The sequence below is a fragment of the Mus pahari genome, chromosome 23, assembly GCF_900095145.1.
Source record: "Mus pahari chromosome 23, PAHARI_EIJ_v1.1, whole genome shotgun sequence".
Taxonomy (NCBI): Eukaryota; Metazoa; Chordata; class Mammalia; order Rodentia; family Muridae; genus Mus; species Mus pahari.
The window spans coordinates 28,685,077-28,693,328 of record NC_034612.1 but is presented as its reverse complement, the minus strand read 5'-3'; positions in this window follow the sequence as shown (position 1 = coordinate 28,693,328).

The following is an 8,252-nucleotide window of genomic DNA, read 5'->3' as shown; positions in this document are numbered from 1 at the left end:
TTGCTGCGCATCCTCATAGCCGTAGGACAGGACTGGGTTTCTCTGTGTAGCCCTGGCTGTCCTGGAACTCTGTAGACCAGGCTGGCCTTGAACTCAGAAATCCGCCCACCTCTGCCTCCCAAGTGCTGGGATTAAAGGCGTGTGCCACCACCGCCCGGCTCTTTTATAATCTTTTAAAAAATTATTTTATTTAGGTTCCAAATGTTGTCCCCCCACCCTGGTCCCCACTCCCTAGTTCTTCACCCCACCCCTCCCTTCACCTTTGAGAGGTGCTCCCCCCTCCCAGCATCCCCCTTTTCTGAATTCTACAGGATTAGGCACCTCCTCTTCCCCTGAGGCCAGAGAAGGCAGTCCTCTGCTACATATGTGCTGCGGGCCTCGGACCAGCATGTGGATGCTCTTTGGATGGTGGCTTAGTCTTTGGAAGCTCTCAGAGGTCCGGATTAGTTGACACCGTTGGTCTCCCTATGGGGTTGCCATTCTCTTTAGCTCCTTCAACACTTCCCCTTACTCTTCCTTCCATAGGGGTCCCTGACCTAAGTACAATGTCTGGCTGTAAGTATCTGCATCTATCTCAGTCAGCGGCTGGTAGAGCCTCTCAGAGGACAGCCATGCTGGGCTGCTGTCTGCAAGCATAACATAGCATCAGTAATAGTGTCAGGGTTTGGTGTTGCCCATGGGGTGAATCCCAAGCTGGGCTTTTCCCTCAGTCGCTTCTTTTCTTTTCTTTTCTTTTTCTCTTTTCTTTTCTTCTTCTTTTTTGTTTTTGTTTTTGTTTTTGTTTTTGTTTTTGTTTTTGTTTTTCGAGGCAGGGTTTCTCTGTGTAGCCCTGGCTGTCCTGGAACTCACTTTGTAGACCAGGCTGGCCTCAAACTCAGAAATCTGCCTGCCTCTGCCTCTCAAGTGCTGGGATTAAAGGCGTGCGCCACCACGCCTGGCTCCTGCATTTCTTTTACACAGGAACAATTCTGGGTCAAACATTTTGAGGGTGGGTTGGTCACCCCAACCCTTCACTGGAGGCCTTGACTATCTACTCTAGGTGGTCTCTTCAGGTTCAATCTCCCCACTGTTGGGCATTTCACCTAAGGTTATCCCCATGGAGTCTTGGGAGCCTCTCACGTCTCAGGTCTGGGATTTTCTAGAGGTCCCTCTCACATCTCACCCCTAGCAGCTGCATCCATTCTCCTGACCCTCTGGACTTTTCTCTTGTCTCCCCCCATACCTGATCCTGGCCCCTTTCCGTTCCCCCTCTCTTTTCCTACCCAGGTTCCTACTTCCCTTTGCCTCCTGTGAGTATGTTGTTCTAAGTGGGATTGAAGCATCCATACTTGGGCCTTCCTTTTGTTAAAATCCTTATGATTGTCTGTGGGTTTTATCATGGGTATTTTGTACTTTTTGGATAATATCCACTTATCAGTTAGTACATACCATGCATATAGCTTTAGGTTTGGGTTACCTCACTCAGGATGATGTTTTCTAGTACCATCCATTTGCCTGCAAAATTCTTGATGTCTCATTTTAAATAGTTGAATTGTGTTCCATTATGTGAATGAGCCACATTTTCTGAATTCATTCTTTGGTTGAGGGACATCTGGGTTGCTTTCAGTTTCTGGCCATTATGAATAAGGCTGCTAATGAACATAGTGGAGCAAGTGTCCTTGTAGTATGGTGAAATATCTTTTGGGTATATGCCCGGAGTAGTGTAGCTGGGTCGTCACAAAGAACTATTTCCAATTTTCTGAGCAACCTCCAGATTGATTTCCAGAGTGGTTGTACCAGTTTGCAATCCCACCAGCAATGCAAGAGTGTTCCTCTTTCTCCACATCCTCCCCAGCATGTGCTGTTGCTTGAGTTTTTTATCTTAGCCATTCTGAATGGTATAACATGGAAACTTAGGGTCATTTTGATTTTCATTTCCCTGATGACTAAGGATTTTGAACACTTCCTAAAGTGTTTCTGGGCCATTCGAGATTCCTCTTGAAAATTCTGTTTAGCTCTGTGCCTCATTTTTAATTGGGTTATTTATTTTTTTGGAGGCTAACTTCTTGAGGTCTTTATATATTTTGGATATTAGCCCTCTACTGGATGTAGGGGTAGGGAAGATCAAGTAGGCTTCATCCCAGGGTTGCAGGGATGGTTCAATATAAGGGAATCTATAACTGTAATCCACTACATTAACAAACTCAAAAGAAAAAAAGCACATGATTATTTCATTAGATACTGAAAAAGCATTCAAAAATTCAATATCCCTTAATGTTAAAAGTCTTGGAAAGATCAGGAATTCAAGGCCCATATATAAACATAGTAAAAACAATATACAGCAAACCAGTAGCCAATATCAAACTAAATGGAGAGAAACTTAAAGCCATCCCACTAAAATCAAGGCTGCCTACTCTCTCCCTATCTACTCAATATAGTACTTGAAGTTCTAGCTAGACAACAAAAGGAGGTCAAAGGGATACAAATTGGAAAGGAAGAAGTCAAAATATCACTATTTGCAGATGATAAGATAGTATACTTTAGTGACCCTAAAAATTCCACCCGAGAACTACTACAGCCGAAAAACAACTTCAGTTCTATTCCATTGATCTACCTGCCTGTCTCTGTACCAATTCCATGCAGCTTTTATCACTATTGCTCTGTAGCACAGCTTGAGGTCAGGGATGGTGATTCCCCCAGATGTTCTTTTATTGTTGGGAATAGTTTTTGCCACCTTGTTTTTGTTTTGTTTTGTTATTCCAAATGAATTTGAGAATTGCTTTTTCTAACTCTATGAAGAATTGAGTTGGAATTTTGGTGGGCTTTGCATTGAATCTGTAGATTGCTTTTGGTAAGATGGCCATTTTTACTATATTAATCCTGCCAATCCATGAGCATTGGAGATCTTTCCATCTTCTGAGATCTTCTTCAATTTCTTTCTTCAAAGACTTGAAGTTCTTGTCATACAGATCTCTCACTTGTTTGGTTAGAGTCACACAAAGATATTTTATATTGTTTGTGACTACTGTGAAGGGTGTTGTTTCCCTAAATTCTTTCTCAGTCTGTTTATCCTTTATATAGAGAAATGCCACTGATTTGTTTGAGTTAATTGTATATCCAGCCACTTTGCTGAAGTTGAGACTATTATGACAAGGTACCAGAAAAAACAAGACTCTGATTTAAAATTACATCTCAGGATGACTTTAAGAAGGACACAAATAACTCCCTTAAAGAAATACAGGAGAACACAGGTAAACAGGTAGAAGCCCTTAAAGAGGAAACTCAAAATACCTTAAAGAACTACAGGATTTCCATATATTGATTCATCACTTCATCTCTGGAATAAAGCCTACTTGATTGTGGGGAATGATGTTTTTTGATGTGTTCTTGGATTCCGTTTGTGAGAATTTTATTGAGTATTTTTGCATTGATATTTATAAGCGAAATTGGTCTGAAGTTCTCTTTCTTTGCTGGGTTTTGTGTGGTTTAGATGTCAGAGTAACTGTGGCCTCATAGAATGGATTGTGTCCTGTCCCTTCTCTTTCTGTTTTGTGGAATAGTTCGAGGAGTAGTGTTATTAGCTCTACTTTGAAAGTCTAAAATTATTTGGCCCTGGGCTGTTTTTTGTTTATAGACTTTTAATGAGTTCTTCTATTTCCTTAGGGGTTATGTGACCGTTTAGATCATTTACCTGATCTTAATTTAACTTTGGTTCATGATATCTGTCTAGAAAATCATCCATTTCCCTTCCCCCCCCCCAGATTTACAGTTTTGTTGAGTATAGGCTTTTGTAGTTGGATCTGAAGATTTTTTTGAATTTCCTCAATTTTTGTTGTTATGCCTCTCTTTTTATTTCTGATTTTGTTAATTTGGATACTGTCTCTGTGCCTTTTAGTTAGTTTGGCTAAGTGTTTATCTATCTTGTTGATTTTCTCAAAGAACCATTGTTTGGTTTTGTTGATTCTTTGCATTGTTTTCTGTGTGTCTACTTGATTGATTTCAGTCCTGAGTTTGATTATTTACCGATGTCTACTCCTCTTAGGTGTGTTTGCTTCTTTTTGTTCTAATTTTCAGGTTTGCTATTAAGTTGCTAGTGTAGGATCTCTCCAGTTACTTTATGAAGGCGCTTAGTGCTGTAAATTTTCCTGTAAGCACCACTTGCATTGTGTCCCATAAGTTTAGGTATGCTGTGCTTTCAGTTTCATTGAATTTTAAAAATTCTTTAATTTCTTTATTCCTTCCCTGACCAAATTATCACTGAGTACAATATTCTTGTATCTGTTGAGGCTTCTTTTTTTGTGAATTTTTATTAAATATTTTCTTCATTTACATTTCAAATGCTATCCTGAAAAGCATATACCCTCCCCCCACCATGCTCCCCTACCCACCCACTTCTTGGCCCTGGCATTCCCCTGTACTGGGGCATAAAAAGTTTGGAAGACCAAGGGGCCTCTCTTCCTAATGATGGCCGATTAGGCCATCTTCTACTACATATGCAGCAAGAGACACAAGCTCTGGGGGTACTGGTTAGTTCATATTGTTGTTCCATCTATAGGGTTACAGACCCCTTCAGCTCCTTGGGTAATTTCTCTAGCTCCTCCACTGGGAGCCCCGTGTTTCATCCTATAGATGACTGTGAGCATCCACTTCTGTATTTGCCAGGCACGGGCATAGCCTCACATGGGACAGCTACATATGGGTCCTTTCAGAAAAATCTTGCTGGCGTATGAAATAGTGTCTGCGTTTGGTGGCTGATTATGTGATGGATCCCCGGGTGGGGTAGTCTCTGGATGGTTACAAAACAGCTCCACAAATTTGACTGAAAGTTTGTAGAAAATAGGTTGCATACACTGTCCTTATGAAAGCTGTGCTGTTTTAAACAGTTCAAGGCCACTTCACTTTGTATTCAGATGCCTTGAGAAATGTTATCCCCAGTTATATAACTGAAGATTTCAGAACACTGTATCCTGACCACAGGGACATCTGCAGCTTTTATGGGAATTACTTCAAGTGTGGCTTTACTTGGGAGACACTTCTTTGGCCTCTCTGTATACTATGTTACAACCTGGGAACGTTTCTTTATCCATGACAGATGAAAACATCATTTAGGTGACCCTGCTTTCAGATACTGTACATGAACTCCTCTATTGCAGCTTCTGGACTCTTTATGTTTAAATGTGGTGAGAGAACATCATGTCTCTGAAACACAACAGGCACAGGCAGAGGTGTCCAGGCATGAATACATCACTCTTTTCATTCTCTGGTCAGTGCAGGAGCTAACTCTCCTGAACACTTACTACATTATATCTAACATTAGGACCCACTGAAGCCATCTGGATGAGGCTTCAGTGGATACTATTTGTGGTAGTTATCCTAGGGAAGATGGCCAAGATGATTGCACAAAGGTCAGAAAACACAGCATCTAGTTTGTGACTGCAACATTCCAGAAAGTATCTACAAGCAGAAACTATAGACTCCTAAGACTCAGAAGGTACAGAGAAGGAAGACAGTCTGTGGCTATACAAGATTTTTAAAGTTACAGGAAATCCTCAGCTGTTGGAGGACATCTAGAGATCCACTAAGACTTACAATCCCAGATAGAAAGGAATCATGGAGAGCATCAAAGAATTAAAGGTACCGACTCCCAAAGCTCCAATTTGTAACACTGAATGCTAACTTCAGGTCAAATTGATGGAACCCAGCCCAGAGCTATAAGTAATTAGCTTTGAAACACTCAAGTTATAGACCAATATTTCTCAACCTGTGGATTTCATCTCACTTGGGTGATTGATGGGCCTTTCCAGGGGGCAATCTAAGACCATTAAAAACCATAATGTTTACACTATGATTTGTAACAGTAGCAAAAATTGCAGTTATAAAGTAGCAACAAAAATAATTTTAAAGTTGGAGGTCACCACAACATGAGGAGCTATATTAAAGGATTACAGCACTAGAAAATTTGAGGACCACTGTAAAAGATAACAACTTATTGTATAAGGCATTTATCCTAAAGACCTGTAGGTGGAAGCCCATTGCTTTAAAAGTCTAGATACATAAGCTTTAGGCACTGTGAGTACAGAGGTGATAACACAAAGTAAGCCCCTGCTTTTGTATTTTTGGTATCTATCCAAATAGAGCAAAGTTACATTAGGATTGTAGAGCGATCCGTAATACAGCACCTTCTAGGTGTTTGTGGCATGGCCACACTAAGGCAAATTAATGCATACCATGTTAATGGCATCTGCCTGCATCCTATCAATGTCCCCACATTAGATTAAGCTAAAGTTCTCTACCATATGAAGATTCTCTTTGGGTACCACTCATTCCAGTCTTTGACTCTATGAACATCTGTTATATTCAGATCAAAAATGTTATCTGAAGGGGAACTCTGTAGAGTTCCATGTCCACACAGGCTTTCCTACTTTATGTCCCAGGAGTGCCTAGTAATCAAGAACTTCTCAGTATATGCCATTCTCTCTGTTCTGAAGAAATGTGAACATTTGAAGACACGAAGTACAGTGTTTTCATACACGAGTATGCCTTCTCAATAATAGTATATACATGGTCAAGTACCCATCCATTGTTGGACCTGGCCATTGCTTCTTCAGTGTCTTGAATCTGCAGAGGGGTATCAAGGGGCACTTAGCTCAGAGGTTACCTGATATATGGAACCCCTCAACTACTTTTGGATTTTCAGCTATATTGCTGAATCAGGACAGTTTCATCATTTTTATGGTGTGTGAAGTTGGACAAACTAAGAGAGTTTGAAGTATTTGCTACATAGCAATAAGGCTGTTCTTAAATACAAACTGTCAGATGTTCAGCTGAAGTGTGGTTGGTCTCAGTGTGCTAACATGAGAAATTCCATTTGGAATAATAATTATCTATTTCAGTTATCTCTGAAAAAAAAAATAGTACTCAGGTCAGAGCTCTGCATGCTGTCTTATAATTGTCTATTCCTAGGATAAAATATCATGGCTGAGGGGAGCAGGGGTGGGGGGGGGAGGGTATAGGGAACTTTTGGGATAGCATTTGAAATGTAAATAAAGAAAATATCTAATAAAAAATAAATAAAACCCAAAACAAAACAAAACAAAATATCATGGCTGAAAGCTACTGTGAAAGGGAGTTTTTATTTCTCTTATTTTTACATCACTGTTCAACACCAAAGGAGGTCAGAGCAAGAACTAGGCCAGGAGCTAGGAGGCAGAGACTAGAGCAGAAGCCAAGGAGAAGTGCTGATTTCTAGTTTATCCCCCCACTGATTGATTAGCCTGCTTTCTTTTAGGACCCAGGACTACTGGTCTAGCCACAGTGAGCTAGGATATCCTTCTCAGTCAAGAAAATGCAGCACAAGCTTGTCCACAGGGTCATCCTGTAGGAGGATATTCTCATTTGATATAGGCTCTCTTCCTAAATGATGGGCCTGTACCAAGTTGACATAAAGCTACCCATCACATATAGCAAGCACCGCTTCTTCCTGAGCTATCTTGCTGGCTCAACCATTTTCAAAACATGTTTCTATTGGAAAGACCAGAACAAAGGATTTGATGTTCATGGAAATGCTTAGTTTTGGGGTAAAGGTACTAATTTAAACAGGCAATGCTTATAACTGTATATTGAGATACCATAAATGATATTATCAGGTGTCACAAGATTTCTTGTAATTCAGCCTAGAAAAATAGAATGAGAAAATTGGATGGAGGCATTGTAGGGCTTGTTTGACTCAGTGAGATTTCTGGGTAGAGGATACCAAAAAAAACCAAGTTAATGAATTCATCATGCTTATAAAGATTTAGGTGGAATCTTGAGAGCAGATGTAAATCATTACTATTTCCATGACTGGTTTAGTGGTGTCTTAGTCACTGTTCTTTTGCTATGAAGAGATACTATGGCCAAGAAAACTCTTACAGAAGAAGGCACTTAGTTGGGGGCTTGCTTACTGTTTCAAAGGTTAGTCTATTGTCGTCATGGCAACATGTAAGCACACATGGAGCTGGAGAAGTAGTTCAGAGTGCTACATCCTGACGTATGGGCAGCATCAGCAGGAGGAGGAGAGAGAGGGAGGGAGGGAGGGAGGGAGAGAGAGAGAGAGAGAGAGAGAGAGAGAGAGAGAGAGAGAGAGAGAGAGAATGGACTTTTGAAACCTCAAAGTTCACTCCTAGTGACACATGCACTTTAACAAGGCCACACACCTTAATCCTTTCAAATAGTTATACTCCATAGTGATGCAGCATTCAAATACATGAGCTTATGGTGGCCATTCTTATCTA